This window comes from Mustelus asterias, chromosome 6, assembly GCF_964213995.1.
Source record: "Mustelus asterias chromosome 6, sMusAst1.hap1.1, whole genome shotgun sequence".
NCBI lineage: Eukaryota > Metazoa > Chordata > Chondrichthyes > Carcharhiniformes > Triakidae > Mustelus > Mustelus asterias.
In genome coordinates, this window is record NC_135806.1 from 92111674 (window position 1) to 92133526 (window position 21853).

Consider the following 21853-nt stretch of genomic DNA (forward strand, 5'->3'; position numbering starts at 1 on the left):
AGATAGGTTGACAGTCAGAATCTTTTTTCCCAGAGTTGAAATGTGTAATATTAGGGGGCATACACTTAAGGTGAGAGGGGGAAATTTCAAAGCAGATGTGAGGCGTAGATTTCTTTACATAGAGAATGGTAGGTGTCTGAAACACGCTGCCAGGAGTGGTGGAGGAGGCAGATACGGTAGGAGTTTTTAAGGGGCCTTTAGATAAGCACATGAATGTGCAAGGTACAGAGAGATATGGATCAAGGGCAGGCAAAAGGGATTAGTTGAATTTGGCATAATGTTCGGCACAACATTGTGGGCCAAAGAGCCTGTGCCTGTGCTGTACTGTTTTATGTTCTAGTTCACCATCTTCTAATGGGCAATTAGAAATCGACTATAAATTCTGTCCAGGCAGTAACCCAGATATACCATTAACATTTTTAAAATGCGTTTAATGAATGCTTTCCTCTTAGTTTATAACATTGGGTGGAATCTAACCAAAAAATTGCAAAGTAACCAGTGTGTTTCCTTCCAGAGAAACAGGCAGGTTTTCTCTCCAGATCTTATGGCACTTTGTCAAAAAAAGTAGGGGGTGGGGCGGGGGTTTGTTTCATGCAGTCATTATGAGGGGCGGGTCCTAAAGACAGTGGCAAAGCCGGCTCCACGGAGATCCTTTTTAAAGTACGTCCCAGTCAGAGCAAAAAATGACCTCCCCCCCAACCAACCCCCAATGGAGGTCTCACGGGCTCCCCCCAACTCCCCTGCCAAACAGTCATCACCAGCATCTCCCTTCCCCCACCCCCCCCATCATTGCCAGCATTTCCTCCCCCATTCAGTGCATGCGCTCCAGCATGCTAGATCACTAGCATTTAGATGGATAAGGGCAGCAGACATATGGGAACACCACCTCCAAGTCACTCATCATCCTGACTTGGAAATGTATCACTGTTCCTACACCACGTAGACTGCAATGGTTCAAGAAGTTGACTCACCATCACCTTCTCAAGGGCATTTATGGATAGAAACATAGAAGATAGGAGCAGGAGGAGGCCATTTGGCCCTTTGAGCCTGCTCCGCCATTCATTAGGATCATGGCTGATCATCCAACTCAATAGCATAATCCTGCTTTTTCCCCATAACCTTTGATCCCATTCGCCCCTAGTGCTATATCCAGCCGCTTCTTGAATATGTTCAATGTTTCGGTATCAACTACTTCCTGTGGCATTGAATTACCAGGCTCACCACGCTTTGGGTGAAGAAATGTCTCCTCACCTCCATCCTAAATGGTCTATCCTGAATACTCAGACTGTGGTCCCTGGTTCTGTACTCCCCCACCATCGGGAATATCCTCCCTGCATCTACCCTGTCTAGTCCTGTTAGAATTTTATAAGTCTCAATGAGATCCCCCCTTATTCATCTGAACTCCAGCAAAAACAATCCTAACCTAGTCAATCTCTCCTCATACATCAGTCCCTCCATCCTGGAACCAGCCTGGTAAACCTTCGCTGCACTCCCTCAAGAGCAAGAACATCCTTCCTCAGAAAAGGAGACAAAACTACACACAATACTCTAGGTGTGGTCTCACCAAAGCCCTGTATAATTGCAATAACACATCCCTGCTCCTGTACTCGAAACCTCTCGCAATGAAGGCCAACATGCCATTTGCCTTCTTTACAGCCTGCTGCACCTGCATGCTTACTTTCAGTGACTGCTGCACAAGGACACCCAGGTCCTGCTGCACACTCCCCTCTCCCAATTTATAGCCATTCAGGTAGTAATCTGCCTTCTTGTTTTTGCTTCCAAAATGAATAACCTCACATTTATCCAAATTATACTGCATCTGTCATTGATTTGCCCACTCACCCAACCTGTCCAGATCATTCTGAAGGATCTCTGCATCCTCGTCACAGCTCACCCTCCCACCCAACTTGGTATCATCTGCAAACTTTGAGATGGACAATAAATGCTGACTGAGCCTTCTGGTGTCAGTATTAACTACCATGTAGATGGAAAACTCTTTGACCTCAGTTACCTGTGTGCCAAAACTAAATAGACAACCATAAGTATATATAATCTATAGTTTGCAGGTGACATTTCTCAGTCTGCACCCGATTATAAGCCACTCTTGATCTTGTTAATTCTGCGTACAAGAAACTCAGCCTGTCCTTGAATATTACCAAAAGAAAATTCATATCAACTCACACCTGGTCAGCCATCTATTCCACCTCCATGTACACTGAAGGAGAGGCTCTGGAATATGTCAAACATTTCCTATATCTTGGCAGCTCAAAAGGCCACCAACGATGAGAAGATCCAACACTGGGTTAGCTCCGCCAGCTCAGCCTTCTACAAACTACGACAATGAGTATTTGAGAGCAAAGCACTCCACAGGTCAACAAAAGTCTTAGTGTACAGTGCAGTTATCATCACAATGCTCCAGCACCACAGTGCCATCTGAAGTATCAGTGATACTTAAGAGCATTAGAGAAATTCCATCAGCAATGCCTCCGGCCCATCCTCTACATTCAATCGGAGAACCATCGAACAAATACTCATGTCCTTTCTGAAGCCAGCTCCCCAGCTCCACAAGCATTTTGGAAGTTTATGTCAAGTTATAAAGAGCTTGCTCCCAGGAAAAGTGGAAAAATCATTGAAGGCTGTCTGTGAAAAACTGCATAAGTCTTTCTACTGCGTAGAAAACACTCCAACAAAATCAACTTCAATCAGCTGGACACTGTGTCTGCATTTCCAAAAACCATTTCCCCAACCAGGTCCTGTTTCTCAACTCTCAAATAACAACGTTCCAGGGAAGAACAGTGAAAATGTTTCAAAGACTCTCTGAAGCTCTCTTTGAAATGTGACAACATTAACAGTAATGACTGGGAAGAACTTGCTAATTATCATTCAAAATGGCGACAAGCAATATGCATCATGCTTTGAGTCACAATGTCTTAATGATGAGGTTGAGTAGCAGCAGAGAATGAAAGAAGGAAATGATTCCTCCACTCCATATCAAATTACCTCATGCCATATCCTGCCCCATCTGCCTAATGATCAGTGGGTCAAGAATCAGCCTGTTCAGTCATGTGAAAAACTATGGCAGAAATTCATGACCCCTAAACAGCTTTCACCCTCGAATTGAGGAATAACCGATGGCAATAATTGGTTGACAGTCTTGGAGGCTGGAGAAACCCCCTCGAGGCAACAGGAGCCACAACCTCAGACAATTAATTGCCTGAGCCATGCAGAATTGCTTCTTAGCTTATGGGCCAGCAAAGAGGGGATTGCTCTGAATTTCCAACCATTGATGGGGCCCTGCTGTCATGTAAAATCCAACCCTATGTAATGCTAAGCACACGTTAGTAAACTTTTCTCACCATAAATGCACTAATTTTCTGCCTGAAATTGTTACTATGTTAAAGGGGAAGGAGGTTGTGAGGAGAACCTCCAACAATATGGGAGATTTCCCATAGCTATCTCTGTCTACAGCCTCGGTTTGTCATTGACAATGGATTTCTTCATATATGATACATGATAAATCTATAGCTATATTAAGATCTCATAAAGAATGTCTTTATTATAAGACTGTATGAATATGTGTTTGATTGTTCTTGGTTTTGTACCCTAGTTTTATCCATGCCTGTGTGTACATGAAAATAAAACTTATTTTTTATTTGTTTTCTCTTTTTCCAGTGTCCAATAACTGATGTTTTATATTCAATCTGTTCCAAAGATGAATGGCAAAAAACTTTTACTCACTGCAATATCGAATCCACGAATGAGACTCTTCTATTTACAGTGCAATTAACTGTACAATTACTCCTCTTACATTGTGATATTTTACATAATTTCCAAAAGCTTTGCTTTAAAACTATTCTGCAGTACAGTGGGCATTTCTGATTTTGATTTTAGTTATTGAGAGTGTGTCTAAGGTAAATATATAACAGGTTTATATATTTTCAAAGTGTGGGTCAATGTAACGGATCCACGGTGGCTTCATGTCCACCAGCAAGCTGTTTGCTTTAAAATAAAATTAAAAGCTTAATAGAAAGTAAAAAGGCAGGAAAAAGAGTCTTTGGTGCCGATGGGACAGATCGGCAGCCTGGAGGTGGCATGTAGGCGGACAGATGTGACACGGCTATACAACAGGCCGAAAGCGATCACCACAGCGGGGGAAAGGAGGTCAGAGACTCAAAGAAGTTGTGAAAGTCTTACGCCAACCACTACACAGATTTAGTTAAAGCTACCGTCATCTGGTAATCGTGAATCCAGTTTTGATGAATTCTATGCAAAGCTGTGTACCGATCATAGATTTGTTTTTAATGTATGAGATATGCATCGAATATCAACCATATGTATCAGAGTTCAAAACATAACTGGAATAAAATAAATGATCTAAGATGTAGAAGAAATCTAGACCTGGTTATTAACAATGTATACTAGTCGGCACATTAGAGCCTCATAGACATACAAAGCCGATCTAAAAAAGTTACCCGCACCTTGTAATTTTTGTTTATATTTTTAAGTGTGATTCTAGCAATTCCCCAAATTAAATTATTTTGATTCTTTAAAAAGAGGGAAAGAAGTACTTCAGAATTGTGGTCTCTGGTAACTCATTGAAATATTTACACATCAATTGATTGACATGGGGGCGGCAGGGAGACACAGTGGTTAGCACTGCCGCTTCACAGCATCAGGGACCCGGGTTCAATTCCAGCCTCAAGTGACTGGCTGTGTGGAGTTTGCACGTTCTCTCCCAATCTGTATGGGTTTCCTCTGGGTGCTCCAGTTTCCTTCCACAGTCCAAAGGTGTGCCGGTTAGGTGGGTTGGCCATGCTAAATTGTCCCTTAGTGTCCCAAGATATGTATGTTAAGGGAATTAAATTAGGGGAGGTGGAGTAAATACGTGGGGTTATGGGGATAGGACCTGGGAGGGAACCTCTGTCGGAGAGTTGGTGCAGAATGCGAGGGATCCTCTGTTGGAGAGTTGGTGCAGACTAGGTGGGCCGAATGGCCTCCTTCTGCACTGTAGGGATTCTATGATTCTTTTCTTCCACCACACATTTGTGAGCAAATAAAATTTTGTAAAATATGGATGTAAAAGGTGTCCTCGTGCAATACAAATTTACAAGTTTTCTCAATTTAAACTGCAAATTACATCCAACAATGCATGGAAAAGTGCAGTAAGTAAACTATATCAAAGCTGAAAGTTTACATTCCTCCTCAGTCTGCAGCAACATGTGCCAAAAATCTGCATGTGTGAGGAATAGATTCAGGGCCGGTATCCAAGTCAATTAGCCCACTGACACTCAGTCAGCAGGCTCATGTGTAAAGAATATCCATTTATAGGAGATACCACTGTTCTACTGTCAATCATTGCACAGTATTCAAAAGACAACTTCAGGAGAAGAAGGCTATGGGAGGTCATTGAAAGAATGGAATTCATGCTGCCAGTAGGAGCCTTACCCTTCAGGAGAACTTTTGGCAGGTATTATATTCAATTCCCAAACTATTCACATAAATGGCTGAAAATTATGTGCTATACACATCTGAATTTCTGTTCAAGGCAAGGTAAAGCTCTTTATTGGTAACTTAAAGGAAATTACCATTTAAATCATACCACAGAATCTAGAATCCATGCCCACCCTCTTTTGTTAGCCATCTCTGGCTCTAATGCAAAATCTTTTGCCTCTACATAACATTTATATTTCAGATTACCCTCATCCGTAAGTAGGGAATTAGGAAATGATAGCAGAGTGTCTATGTTAAGGGAATAGTATTATAAAGGCTTGGTTTTAATAATTCAGAGGCATGAGTTAAAATTTGCCAGGCAGCAGGGGAACTTAAATTTAGTTAAATTTAGTTAACTCAATAAATCTGAAATAGAAAGCTAATATCAGTAATGATGACCATGTAACTGCCAGATTGTTTTAAAAACCAAACTTATTCCTTTAACGAATAAGGAAATCTGCAGTCCATAACTGGTTCAGCCTGTATGTGATTCCCTCTGAAATGGCCTAGCAAGCCACACAGTTGCCAAGAAGGCAGATGGGCAGCACGATGGCACAGTAGTTAACACTGCTGCCTCACAGTGCCAGGGACCCGGGTCGATTCCAGCCTCAGTTTGGATATGCGAGTTAGATTGATTGGTCATGCTAAGTTGCCCCTTGGTGTCAAGGGGACTAGCAGGATAAATAAGTGGAGTTACAGGGTCTGGGTGGAATTGTAGTCAGTGTAGGCTCGATGGGCCAAATAGCCTCCTTCTGCAGCGTAGGGATTTATTGATTCAATTATCCTTTTCAGGGGCAATTAGAGGTGAGCAATAAACATTGACGATACCTGTGAACTCCACGTTCCATGAATGAATAAAGAAGTTGTTATCTCCTTATGGCCTCACAATTGTCTTCACTGGTCCTCACATTTAAGTGTATTTCGGTAAAGTAATTAGTACCAATCAGTGCCCTTTTCTCCTGTCGAATAAATTGTTGTGATTGTTTAAAATTTGGCATTCTTGTGTTTGTCCTGATGAGTGCAAGATGAAAAGCTTCAGCAACATGTCTCATTTTCCAGCAAAATACAAAGGGTGGGATTTCGTCTGTGCCCACCCTGCTGCAAGTGAGAATGGAGAGGTTAGCATTCCAACCAAAACTTCATTCACTGTCAGCAACACCGGAGAATCCCAGCCGTGACCGAGGACAGAGAAAAGGGCACTGATTGGTACTAGTTACTTTACCAAAATACACTTAAATGTGAGGATCAGTGAAGACAGTTGTGAGGCCATAAGGAGATAACAACTTCTTTATTCATTCATGGAATGTGGAGTTCATAATTTTAAAAAGTTGAAGAGTATCACATCACCAAGCCTTGTTTTGGACTTTAACTACCCAAAAGATTGAACAATAGATGGAGGAGCAAATAAATAGCGTATATTTTTATAGCAGATATAATGGCCAGAATTTTACTGTCCCGTCTGCCCTGAGAGTGAACGGGCGAGGGGTGGACCATGGAAAGGCCTGTTGACCGCTGGTGGGATTTTCCAGTTTAGGGGCGAGCAAGGCCGGAAAATCCCGCCCATGGTGTCAATTAGAAGCTTGTATTCAGAATGTCATTGAAGAGAATAGTCAAAGTGTCCCTGAGCTGGATACTGCCAGGGAAGAGAAAACCAGGCAGCCCAAAGACAACCTGATGTGGAAGTGTGACGGCTGAGCTGAGTGAGATGGAGCTCTCATGGGGCGAAGCACAAAATGTGTCTGAAGATACAGAAAGGTGATGTAAACTCATAGCAGCCTTATGTACCTCATGGGACGAAGAGGATAAGTAAGTAACTATAACCTCAAAAATAATACATGTTCACAATCCTAATGCTGAACTATTTCACAGATTTTGTATGCATAGCTATTTTCTTTTCATGGTCTCATCAACTGAAGCAGCTAAATGGCCTAACCTAACTTTTTGCAAGTTCCAAAGTAACTCAATGCATTAACAGTCCACACTAAAAAATACCCCACCAATAGCTGATGATTTTAATAACTGACAGCTAAACTCCAAAGTACCTTTTTATCATACATGTAACTAAATAAACAAGTTGTCACAGGATAAAAATTCTGAATTCGCTGCTGAACAGCTTTGAATAAGTACATTCACATGGACTGCATTCGTTCAAGGAAAGACCAGCACCACATTGCCAAGGGTGACTGGGGATGGGCAGTAAGTGTCAGTCTTGTCCCCAAATCCACATCCTGAAAATTATTCTTTCAAAAATCACAAAAAGCCCAGAAGTTTCCTTGGAGCTATTCCTATCACCTGCAAAAGTGTGCAACATTGGAAGAGTGCCAGAAAACAAGTTTATGTGAGTAAATGGGGTTGCCACAACATATCAGGTGAATTTACAACAGTGTAGCATGACTGAACAAACAATTGTTTGTTTAAACCTGTCATAGGTCTGAAGACAACAAACAAATTTCCACATTTGCAGGAGTTAAACTGAAAACACAGGGGGCTCTCACCACTTTCTATGAAAGGGGGTGGTCTTACCAAAATAATTCTAAGACCCAAACAAGCGTGAAAATGGCAGAAATCGGGCATCAACCTGATTTCTTGGCTCTCTCATGATCTCACCGGTTTGCTGTGCCCATCGGCCCGTGGGACAAAATGGTAGGATCATCACCATAGTTTTGAATTCAACTTGTTTTCAGGCCAGGATCTTGCAGCCCCTCCTGTCTGACAAAATATTACGGCCCTGCCAAAGTAAGTGACAATTTAAATGGCCCGCCAAATCCGCCGGGGCCATAAAATCCTGGACTTAGGATCCTTGTACTGAATTCTCTGAGACCTTGGAAAATTGGTGAAACAGGACTTCAACCCACCAGGTGATACCATTCACAGCTGATGGCATTTTGCTTGGGAGACCTATTTGTATCTCAAGGGATTTGAGTGGAAATGCAGCTCTTGATTATATTCCTTGTCCTGAAAGGAAAGAAGTTCATGGTGGGCATAGGTAGCAACAACAGTTTGAAGGCTGTTGCAGCTTAAGAAACAGCAGGTGATTTTAAAAGGGGGGGGGAAGAGAATGAAAGTGAGTTGGAGGCGTTCTTAATGGTTATATCTGAAGACAGAATACTACAATCTGGTCAGGGAGCAATAATTCTTTGTTTAAAGTAGATAAAGTTTGAAATCCTAGTTACCCACTGTAATGACTTCAATCAGGCCATTGTGGTTGGCCTATTGGAATATGAACTCCCTGATTAAGGAATTAATTGACAGGCCAATCAGGGAGTCTTTTCCTTGCATTTAATTTCTGAGTGTCAGTTCCTCTGGCACTCCCGAAGGTAGACTGCTGACTGATAGCACTCTGTGTTCTGCAGGGGTGGGGGTTGGGGGTTGGGGCTGCCAGTGGAGAGGGGGCCAGGGCTGCTGTTGGGGGAGGGGTGGATGGATCAGGTGATCGGGGCTGCCGGGACGGGTTATTGAAGCAGGCCGGGGACGGCGGGTCAAGGCTGGCCCGGGCATGTTCGTGGGGCCAGTGATTGGGCCGTGGCAGGGTCAGAGGGCTCTGTCGCTGAGCTCAATCACTGGCCAGCGATCAGGAGACTGAAAGTGTGGGGCTACAGCGCATATGCCGATATCGGCGCTGAGAGACTGGCGCAGGCCAAGTGGCCCTCTCAGCGCTATGCTACCAGCCACTCCAGCAGGAATGGACCCTGCCCACAGATTTTTCACGTGATTTATGCTGAGGCACTCTGCAATGTACAGAGTGTTTGAAATTCATTTTGAAACTCCTGCTGAGAAAAACAGCGGGATTTACTCCAGATTTTATGCAAATTTGACACTTCAAATTTTTTGGGGAGAATCGTCCCCAATGTATTTTCAGTTGCCATTTAGAATACAACAACTTAATATATGTGACTCACTCACCTGATGATGGGGCAGCGCTCCGAAAGCGCGTGATTCCAAATAAACCTGTTGGACTTTAACCTGGTGTTGTGAGACTTCTTACTGTTCTTACCCCAGTCCAACACCAGCACCTCCACATCATGGCTGCTCTATGTGATGTATCTGAAAACTAGTAAAAGGGGGGTCACATGATGCAAGTGTGGGAATAGCTATGTTTCCGTGAGCTCTGGTGCTCCTCAGCCTATAATCCTTTTCAGTTATTGTGTTTATACAGCTTGAATTTACCGAATCCGGAAGTGAGAACTCTAGTTTAAAGTTTAAAGTTTATTTATTAGTGTCACAAGTAGGCTTACATTAACACTACAATGAAGTTACTGTGAAAATCCTGGAGTCGCCACACTCTGGTGCACGTTCAGGTACACTGAGGGAGAAGTTAGCATGGCCAATACACCTAACCAGCACGTCTTTCGGACTGTGGGAGGAAACCGGAGCACCCGGAGGAAACCCACGCAGACATGGGGAGAACGTGCAAACTCCACACAGACAGTGACCCAAGCCGGGAACCGAACCTGGGTCCCTGGCATTGTGAGGCAGCAGTGCTAATAAGTGTGCTACTGTATCACCCAAATTATCTATATTATCCCTGAAAGATTTCTGGTTAAATGTTAATGACAAATGCCTAGAAATATTGAGAAAACTGTCGACGAAAGAGAACAGTCAGAAGTAACTAGGGTGGAGCCAAGTTCTCAACATGGCAACTTAGTGAACGAATAGGTTCTCGATCTGGCACTCACAAAGACATTACAACTGATGACTACTAATATTACTAAAGGTCATTGATGAGAAACTCTGCCTATTAGCACAAAATATCAGTACTCATACTATAGAACTGCAGAATACTGGTAAATGACTTGATGAAGCAGAGGAGAGAATTATTATTGTTGAAAATACAACTTCCTCAGTTGAGGCCTACATATAATCTGTGGAAAAACAGTTGCATGGAATGATCTAGAGAAATAGGGCCAAAGGAAAAATGCCTGGATTGTTAGTTTGCAAGAAGGAGCTGAGGGCATTCTCCCAGTAAAATTCTTTGAGAGCTGGCTACCATATTTCGAAACGAAAGCTTGGCACATTAAGCTTGAAAGGGCACATCATATCCTGTCTATGAGGTCCAACTTCAAGGATCGCCAAACAGTATTGGAGGCAGCAAGATGGAATGTGGCCTTGCTCTATGATGGAGCTAAGTTCTTCTTCTTTCAAGATTTCTCAGCAGTGATACAACTGAGGCGCAAGCATTTTAATGAAGTTAGAAGATGATGGAAAGCCATTGGAGTGCAAATTGCCCTATTATATCCTGCTACACTGAAGGTGACGTTTGGTAATTCTATAACGACGTTTGACAATCCAGCTAAAGCCATGGCTTTGGTGAACTCCATGGGAGGCCATTAGCTAGAGTAGCACACTGCAGTTCACTGTAAAATTTGGACTCTATCCCTTATCGTTATAATTCCTTCATGATTCTGTGTGGGTATTTATCATCCTGAAGGGGGTGATCTAGTAATTGAGCACTACACTGAGATTGGCAGGGACTTCCATTTGTCCTCAATGGAAAACACGGCCGCGATTCTCCCATCGTGACCCGCAACTTTTCTGGCGAGTCGCGGTGGGAGATGCGCGTCGCCGGCCTTGTTCCGAGATTTACGCATGTGCCGGGAATGCATGCACATCTCCCAGAGCCGGCGAACAGTCGCCGGTCAAACCATGCTGGAAACTGGTGGGAAGACAGGGAAGTCATTTGCATCTTTTTTTAATATGTTTTAAATGTATTTTAAATCTAATTATCGGTAACTTTCCGGTCCCAATTGAATCTCCCACCCCGCCAGGAGTATTTCATTCCAGCGGGGTTTACATCAGCTCCCCATGTTCAGGGAACTAGTGGGAAACCCCACCGGAATGAAAGGGGGGGCAATTGGGGCCCCCCCAGGGATCGGGTGGCGGGGGGGGGTTAGGTGCCCTCTGGGCATGGGCACCCTGGCAGTGCCAGTCTGTGCCCTGTGGCACTGCCCAAGGGGCAAAGTGCCCATGCCCAGGGGGCACCTTGGCACTGCTCATCAGGCATCGGGTAGTGCCAAGGGGGTGAGGCCTATTGTGGGCGGGACCTAGGGGTGATCGGTGGGGGTGGGGATCCCGTTGCCACTCTGCAGACAGAATCGGTCTGGGATGGAGGGAGGGCAGTGATTGGGGTGGGCTAGTGGCGTGGTCTGGGGGGCTGGGAGGCCTGCCTCTGGAGGGAGGGTCTGACCCTGGGGGAGAGGGGAGTTCACTGGGCGGGCGGGGGGGGTGGGGGTTCTGACCGGGGTGATGGAGTGGGGGGGATTGCCACTACTGGGTACGGGGGCTGGACATCAGGGCCCTCCTGTTCAGGAGTGTGGTCAGGGCTGGCCCAGGAATTGTGGGGGCTGCAATGGGGCCATGGGAGGGGGGGGGGGGCGCGCTGGAGGAGCAGCACTGTGGGGGTCCCAGGCTGGCCAGCGATTGGGCTGGCCAGGAAACGGGGAGGCTGACAGATCGGGGCCACTGCGCATGCGCAGAGTCCCAGAACTGTCAGACTGCGGCGCAAATAGCACCCTCATCCCCCGGGTTTTTAATGATATTCACGATTGGGACCTCTGCAGTGCACAGAGTGTGGAGATTTGGGTGAGAAGTTGAACTGACAAAACAGTCGAGATCTAGAACAGTTTTCCCACAAATTCAGCTCTTTTGGGAGAATCGCCCCCAATTTCTCAGCATGTTCCTAGTTAAGGAATATACAGTGCAGATTGTATAAGATTAGGGTTATGTAAAAATATCTTTCTTCCTTTCTTGTCATCCATACACTTATAATAGTGGTATATGTTTTATGTTCTCCTTTGCTCTGATCATGACAAACAAGAGTAACACTACTGCTGGAAGATGGGTGAGTGGCTTAAGTCTTAATAAGAGGGGTTAGAATACAAAAAGAGCAATCTGTAGTCATGGCATATCTTGCCTCCTCTTTTTTGATGAGAAAGACAACACATTAATAAAGGCTTGTTGGTGTAGCCCTACAGGGCTTCACATTTGGTGAGGAAAATTCCGTTAGAACTATTGGTTTCATTTTTTGATTATTCTGGGGTTAAAGAATTCTTACTTTGTTTCTGCAAGGGTACAGACAAGTCTTGGTGCTTCTAGTATAGCTGGAGATGGGGGAAATTTGTCTTGAGCATGTCCGAGTGGGACAAGAGAATCTTTGGTGGGTAAGCCATTTCTTTTTGTGTCAATATCCTGTACTCTCATTGGCTGAATAAGCAATGGCAGTAACTACTTTGAAACATTGCTCCTTGAATGTACAGGGGATACATCATCCTACTAAAAAACAACATTTTGTCTTTCCTTAAAAAGGAGAAAGTTGACATTGCTGCCGGAAACTCATCGAGAAGACAGGAGCACCTGAAATTGAAGCAGGGCTGGGTGGGGCAGGTGATTTTTGCCGCATTCTCGACTAGCAGCTGAGGGGTTGCAATTTTAGTTAATAATAATGTGCCTTTTAAATTGGAGAACTGTGTGAAGGATAAAGGGGGAAAGGAATGTGATTGTTAAGGGGCTGCTACATAGGGAAAGCATTTCGATGGAGATTGCAGGCGATAAATGGCTTTGTGATCTCATTAGATGCAGAGGAAGCCTTTGACTGGGTGGCAAGCAATTATTTATTCTACACACCACAGAAATTTGCGCTGGGGTCGGGGGGAGGGTTGCGGGGGTAATTTGTTAAATGTATACAGGTGCTTTATAAAAATCCACTGGCGGCAGTTCTTACTAACGGTTATAGATCTGATAAAATGGTTACAGAGCTTATCATTTTAGTCCACAGCAAGGGGCTAGGCAGGATTGCCCATGATCACCGTTATTGTTTGCCAGAGGACTGAGTGGAGGCAATTAGACATCATCCTTTGATATTAGTGTTGTTTAGTGCTGGAAAGCAATATAAGATTATACGTGGATGATGTGTTACTATTTGTGTCTAAGTCGATGTCTCTGTTCCTGCTATTATTGATATCTGAGCAGATTTGGCTTATTTACAAGCTATAAAATTAATTTTGCAAAATCCAAGGCTATACCTCTGGGAAGGTTTAGAGGGAGATCTCTCCACTTGCTGCCCTCCCCTTTAAGGGTTGACTTGTTTGGGTATTTCCATTACCTCCTTATTCTGACAGTTGTATAAAGGCAAAGTTCCCCTCCTTAGTTGTGTCTGTTAAGTGGGACCTACATCGGTGGTCCCCCTTATCAATATTATGCCTGGCCAGGATAGCACTGATTAAGATGAATGTGCTGCCTAGGTTGTTGTATCCTTTACATACGCTATCAAATTTTCTTTCTATTAATGTTTTAAAGGAAATTAATGGGGTGTTTAGCTCCATTATATGGAACAAAAAGAGACCTCTCTTAAAATTGGCCAAATTGCATCTTCCTAGTTCAAAGGAGGGTCTATCGGTGTCGAATATTAAGATGTATCGATTAGTCTCTCTTAGATTTATACTCGAGTAAGAGGAGACCTCACCTCCATTCGGCTTGATATTGAAGCTGGCCAGTCTGTGTACTCCTGACAAGCTCTGTTGGTTCTTAAGGATTTCAAGTCTGTGCCTGACAAATGTGAGAATCCAATAATCATCAACACTCTGAGAAGGCGGAGGATGGTCTGTGAGTTGGAAGCAAGATTTAATTTTACATCTGCTCTCTCTTCCATTCAGGGTAAATCAGATTTCCCACCGGGTATTATGGATTATGGGTTTTATATTTGGAAGGTTAGGGGACTCAGTGGGCGGGGTTTTACAGCCTCACTCGTGCCAAAACCATAAAACCCCGCCCAAGGTCAATGGACCTCTCCATGGCCCGCCCCTCCCCCGCTCCGATTCCTGTGGTGGGCGGGGCAGAAAAATTCCAGCATTAGGTTGCGTGATATGTTTAGTGCTGCCCCTTTGTTATTTTTTAAGCAACTGTGTCAACAACATGGTATCCCAAGATATTCCTTTTTCAGATATTTACAACAACTTAGAGATGTTATTTTTAATAAAACATATCTGTAGCTTGACACTAGTGTCCTCTGATGAAAAATATCCTGATATCAAAATCCACAAGGTTTATGACACATTTTGTTCTAGATCCTCTGTAAATATGCTAGACACTCTATGATCTTGGGAGAAATATCTCACAGTGAATATTGATGAGGAGACCTGGGGCAGCATCTGGGAAAATGCCAATAGAATCTCAGTCTGTAATAAGATGAAGGAGACCCAACTTAATATATTATACCGTCTGCTTACACCAAACTTGAGACACAGGATAGACCCAGCTATATCTCCATTATGCCAAAATTGCAAATTGATGAGAGGTGACTCCACACATTGGCCAGAATTTTACCACCACGCCCGCCAAAGAATCGGGGTGGGCGCAGCTCACAGAACGGAATTTTCCGTTGGCCTCGGGCAGGATCTTACAAGCCTCGCCCGAGCGAGGTCTTTTGTACTTAATTCTGGGGCTCCCAGACATAAAGATAATTCACTTCAATGAGAAAAGGCTCAACAATATCCTATTATTAGTTACATGGAAGAATATAATTTGGTCTTGGATTAGTGATAAGTGTCCTTCTGTTCAGAATTGGCATAAAATTATTATGGAACTTATCCCAATGGAATTCCTAACCTGCATACTCAGATCCAAATTGTTTATGTCTATTTAAGTTCATTTATTAGTGTCACAGGTAGGCTTATATTAACACGCAATGAAGTTACTGTGAAAATCCCCTAGTCACCACACATTGGCACCTGTTCGGGTACACTGAGGGAGAATTTAGCATGGCCAAGAACAAAGGACAAAGAACAAAGAAAATTACAGCACAGGAACAGGCCTTCGGCCCTCCAAGTCTGCACCGACCATGCTGCCCGGCTTAACTAAAACCCCCCACCCTTCCAGGGACCATATCCCTCTATTCTCATCCTATTCATGCCCCTTAAAAGTCACTACCGTATCCGCTTCCACTACCTCACCTGGGAACGAGTTCCAGGCACCCACCACCCTCTGTGTAAAACATCTGCCTCGTACATCTCCTTTAAACATTGCCCCTCACACCTTAAACCTGTACCCCTAGTAACTGACTCTTCCACCCTCGGAAAAAGCTTCTGACTATACACTCTGTCCATGCCTCTCATAATCTTGTAGACTTCTATCAGGTTGCCCCTCAACCTCCGTCGTTCCAGTGAGAACAAACCCAGTTTCTCCAACCTCCGGGCGGCACGGTAGCACAGTGGTAGCACTGCTGCTTCACAGCTCCAGGGTCCCGGGTTCGATTCTCGGCTCGGGTCACTGTCTGTGTGGAGTTTGCACATTCTCCTCGTGTCTGCGTGGGTTTCCTCCGGGTGCTCCGGTTTCCTCCCACAGTCCAAAGATGTGCGGGTTAGGTTGATTGGCCAGGTTAAAAAAAAAAATTGCCCCTTAGAGTCCTAAGATGCGTAGGTTAGAGGGATTAGCGGGTAAATATGTGGGGGTAGGGCCTGGGTGGGATTGTGGTCGGTGCAGACTCAATGGGCCGAATGGCCTCCTTCTGCACTGTAGGGTTTCTATGTTTCTATGATTCTCTCCTCATAGCTAATGCCATCCATACCAGGCAGCATCTTGGTAAATCTTTTCTGTACCCTCTCCAAAGCCTCCGCATCCTTCTAGTAGTGTGGCAACCAGAATTGAACACTATATTCCAAGTGCGGCCTAACTAAGGTACTATTAAGCTGCAACATGACTTGTCAATTTTTAAACTCAATGCCCCGGCCGATGAAGGCAAGCATGCCGTATGTCTTCTTGCACCTAACCAGCACATCTTTTGGATTGTGGGAGAAAACCTGACCACCTGGAGGAAACCCATGCAAACACGAGGAGAACATGCAAATTCCATACAGTCAGTGACCCGAGCTGGAAATCGAACCTGGGTCCTTGGCGCTGTGATGCAGCAGTGCTAACCACTGTGCCACCGTGAATTCCAGAAAGTATGGGGATCCTATTTTAAATATACAGGTTTCATAACTTCTGACTTATTCCTACAAGGCTTTCTGTAGGCTATGTAGCACTGCCTCTAATGTACTTTACACGAGGGTGCGCACCACTTTACCATGTTTTCATGGCTTTATCCTCTTTTTCCTCATCCTGTTATTTGTCCTCTCTTTTTTGTATATGTGAAAATACCGAGTATACTGAATATACTGAACCAACTGTGTTGCTTTCCTTCTGTCTTTCTCTATATTTATATGTGGAGAAATGATCAAGCTGTACTGTACCAGTTTTGAGGGTGTGTTGCATTACTTGTAAAAATGGAAACGTCTAATAATAATATATATTTTTTTAAAAACTATTCAAAGCATGCAATACATCAATAATCATTCTTCCATTGTCCGATGTAATTTACAAGTCCATCAGAATTCTGCTCAATTCCATATCCATTTTAAGATGAAAAATATTACTTGTCACAGCATTTACTTAAGGTTTCATCTTACAATAATTATAGTCTAAAGGTCCATCTGCAAATAAAGATTCCTCATTGTTATGTACAGGTGAATTCAAGCTTAATCTTTAAATCAATCTGTGCTGATTTCAGCCTATTGTTCTCTTGTAGCTTACCCATCTTTAAACTCTACAACGTCTCAGTTAAGGACCATTGTTAAATTGTTGCCCTCTTCCTCGGCAGTAGTCAGATCTTCATTTTTCAGACTCAAACATTTTAAATTCTCAATTTGAGAGAGCAAGTTCAAAATGGCTTCTTTTCAGGCTCACAACTCATTCCTTCTTTGATCCAAATCTTCCTTCGCTACTTTAAGAATATAATCCATATGCTTTTTATACAAAAAGGTTTGCTATTCTTGTTTGGTTTGATCTTTAAACTGTATATAATCCTTCAGGTGCTCCTGATCCCATTTAAATCGAATTTTGTTTAATTCTTCCCCAGCAATATCATTCTCCAGAAAAGTCATGGCAACTGGCAAAACCATTCTGCTTTTCAATAAATGTTGTAAAATTCACCATGGAAATCTTACCAACCTTAACCTCCTCAGGTTCCAGCCCCCATATTTGTCTATGAATTTGAGATCCCACAAGAGCCCTCAATTTAAGTTACAATCCAGTTAGGGACCAGTAACTTTTTATTTAAACTAGAAGTTTGAAATTACTCACAATGAGAATAAATGCACAAGATCCCACAGTTTTAAATGAACAAAATAAACTTTACTATACCGAATTAGAAAAGTAAAACAATCTACAATATCTATCTTATTGTCTAATGTTCAGGATTAACATGATGTAAATATGAATTAAGAGGCAAACTATGATAGAACATGCCACTTTTTGCACATAAAATTGCAACTGTGATGAAGACAGATTCCACCCAGATGTCAGTGATCACTGTGAGTCACACATTCTCTGCTTCACTCATAAGGGATTTCGACTCTTCACTTTTGAAGATCTAGCCCCTGAATTCCCTGAAACACTGCTCTGATTTGGACTGCCTAAATGGTTACTCACCTATCATTGGTTTGATCTCCTTTCCTTAGACTGTGTTCCATTGGCTTCATAAAGCTGCACTCCTGCCTCTAAGTACCTGCACACTTCAAACTTTTTCACAGACCGCTAGATTCACTAAGCTGACAGTGCCACTCTCCCACTGAGCTATACATTGTTCCCAAGGCTTCTCTGAATCTTCCGAAATCCACAAACTCTAGCACTTTGAAGGACAAGGGCAACAGATGCATGAGAACAGCATCACCTGCAATTTCCCTTCCAAGTCACACAGCATCCTGACTTGGAAGTATATCACTATCTTTACTGCCATTCGGTCAAAATCCTGGAACTCCTGCCCAAGAGATGGACTGTAGATGCGTGTTCTTACAACACATAGATTGCAGTGGTTCAAGAATGCAGCACACCACCTTCTTCTCAAGGGCAGTTAGGATGGATAACAAATGCTAGCCGAGCCAGCGATGCCCACATTCCATGAACGAACGCTTCTTTAAAATTGTCTCCGACATGGAATCAACAACATGCTGACACTTTCTCGGCTCTCAGGGCTTCTCTGTGCTCTAAAAATCATAGGAGGTCCAACCTGCAACTAACCACCTCTCCCAGAAAGCATACAGATCAATTGAAACCAGAGAACCTCCCTAAGCTTCAGCCATCTCCACAATAGCATAGCCTTTTCTGGGTGCCACAACTGTGGATTCTCCCCCACTGTTGACAGGACCCTCAACAATGTCTGACTCATTTCCCCACTTCTGCTATCACTCCTTCCCCTCTGTCTCAGAACAATGGTAGTATTCCCCTTACTCTCACTTTCCATTCTACCAGTCTCTGTATTCAAAAGATCATTTTCTACAATTTACCATTTCCTCCAATGTGATGCCACCAACAGGTACATCTTCTCTTCTCCTCCCATGTCTGTATTCTGAAGGGACCATTGCCACCGCGACACCTTGGTCCATTCCTCCATCACCACAACACCTCATTCCCTTGCGCTGGCACCTTCCTCTGCAAATAACCTTTGACAACGTACCACATGGCAGGTTGTTGCATAAGGTTAAATCTCACAGGATCCAGGGTGATGCAGCCAAATGGATACAAAATTGGCTTGATGACAGAAGACAGAGAGTGGTTGTAGGGGGTTGGTTTTCAAACTGGAGGCCTGTGACCAGTGGTGTGCCTCAGGGATCAGTGCTGGGTCCACTGTTATTTGTCATTTATATTAATGATTTGGATGGGAATTTAGTAGGCATGGTTAGTAAGTTTGCAGATCATACCAAGATTGGTGGCATAGTGGACAGTAAAGAAGGTTATCTAGGATTGCAATGGGATCTTGATCAATTGGGCCAGTGGGATGACAAATGGTAGATGGAGTTTAATTTAGATCAATGTGAGGTGATGCATTTTGGTAGATTGAACCAGGGTAAGACTTACTCTTAATGGTAGGGCTTTGGAGAGAGTAATAGAACAAAGGAAACCAGGGGTACAGGTTCATAGCTCCTTGAAAGTGGAGTCACAGGTGGACAGAGTGGTGAAGAAGGCATTCAGCATGCTTGGTTTCATTGGTCAGAACATTGAATACATAAGTTGGGGCATCTTGTTGAAGTTGTACAAGACATTGGTAAGGCCACACACACTTGTACAGTTGTGGTCACCCTATTATAGAAAGGATATTATTAAACTAGAAAGAGCGCAGAAAAGATTTACTAGGATGCCACCGGGACTTGATGGTTTGAGTTATAAGGAAAGGCTAGATAGGCTGGGACTTTTTTCTCTGGAGCGTAGGAGGCTTAGGGGTGATCTTATAGAGCTCCATAAAATAATGAGGAGCATAGATCAGCTAGAAGGTCAATAGCTTTTCCCAAAGGTAGGGGAATCTAAAACTAGAGGGCATAGGTTTAAGGTGAGAGGGGAGAGATACAAAAGGGTCCAGAGGGGCAATTTTTTCACACAGAGGGTGGTGAGTGCCTGGAACAAACTGCCAGAGATAGTAGTAGAGGCAAGTACAATTTTGTCTTTTAAAAAGCATTTAGACAGTTACATGGGTAAGATGGGTATAGAGGGATACGGGCCAAATGCGGGCAATTGGGACTAGCTTAGGTGTTAAATAAAGGGGCAGCATGGACAAGCTGGGCTAAAGGGCCTCTATGACTCTATAACCATGGGAGGAGTAAGACCTGCCCTCCTCTCTCTTCACTGTTCAAGGCCCCAAATGCTCCTTCCAGATGAAGCAGAAATTCACTTGGACTTCTTTCAGTTTAGTCTGCTGTATTCGCTGTTCACAATGCAGTCTCCTCTGTATTGGGAAGACCAAATGCTTTGAGGACCACCTCTACTCAGTCCACAAGCATGGTGCAGACCTTCTAGTCACTTGACATTTTAATTCACTACCTTGCTCTCATGCTCACATTTCTGTCCCTAGCCTGTGGCAATGTTCCAGTGAAACTCAACATAATCTTTAAGTCAAGCATCTAATCTTCCAGTTCGGCACTTTACAGTATCCTCTGCTCAATATTAAATTCAAAAACTTCAGGTCATCAAGTCTGTCCCCATTTGGGTTCTTTTTTATCAAGTGCCAGGCTGTGTCAGTTTTCACATTATTGCTTTCAGACAAAGCTGATCTTCATTCTGCTATTAACACCATTAAACCAATGCTTTGCTTCTTTACTATAACTATTACTGTTTCGTCATTTGTTTGGGGTCTTCATGGGGTTTTTGGGGGCTTATCTATTCTCCCAAAATAAGGGGTGGGATTCTCCCAAAAAAGTTCCAAGTGCTGAATTTGTGTAAAAACTGGAGTAAATCCCGTTGTTTTTTTTCAGCGGATTTTCAAAATGAATCTCCAACACTCTGTGCATCAAAGAGAGCGCTAGCGTGGACCATGCTAAACATCAGTGGGCTGGAGAGGCCAGCAGCATTGCGCTGAGTGGGCCACTGTGCATGCGCCGATCTGTCAGACTGGAGATGGGCACATGGGCACTGCCAGCCTCACAATTGCTGGCCAGCTTGATCGCTGGCCAGCCCCACAAATCCAAATCGCTGGCCATGCGTTCCCCTCCACCCCAGCACCTGATTGCTGGTCTTCCGGAAGTGTCCGGGCCAGCCCTAAACAACTACCCGACCCCACCCCTCCAGGCCTGCCTCGATCTCCCCCCGCCCCGGCAGTCCCGATCTCCCGATCCCTCCCCTACCTCCAGCCTCCCTGACCAGCCCACCCCCACCCTCTCAGTCCCATGACCCCCTCCCCCCGCCCCATTGTGGCAGTCCCGACCATCCCCCCGCCACCCAGCAGGTTGACTACCCCTTCCATCCCGATGGCCAGCCCTGATCACTGACCTCCCTCCTTTCCTCTGCCTATGATCCCAAATGCAGAGTGGCAGCGGGAACCCCCATCAAACTATCCCCCTCACACACTCCAGCCCCTTGGCACTGCCACTTTGCCCCTTGGGCGGTGCCGGGGACCAGGTGGGCAATGCCAAGCTGGCAATGCCCAGGGGGCACTCCCTTACTCTCGGCCTCCTAGGGGGCCTCCATGGCCCCCTTCACTCCAGTGGAGTCAGGCCACCAGCTCCCCGCTATTGGGGATTATTTAAATGGGCATTTACACCTCATTAGCAGGCCTGGGACTGAAGTCTCCGAGTCTGCTTGCATCTCCCCCCCACCCCCCACAGAAAGGAGTGTTTCACTCCAGCGGGGTCGGGCCACCAGCTCCCCGCTCGTGGGGATCTGTTGTAAACCCCATTAGAGTGAAACACTCCTGACGGTGGGGGGAGACACTAGCAGACCCAGAGACTTCAGTCCCGGGCCTGATAATGAGATGTAAATCCCCATTTAATTCATTCATTCAGCTCCACGCCGATTTCTGGCACGGAGCTGATGATGCCGGAAATCCATTGGCTAGTGACGTGCGGTG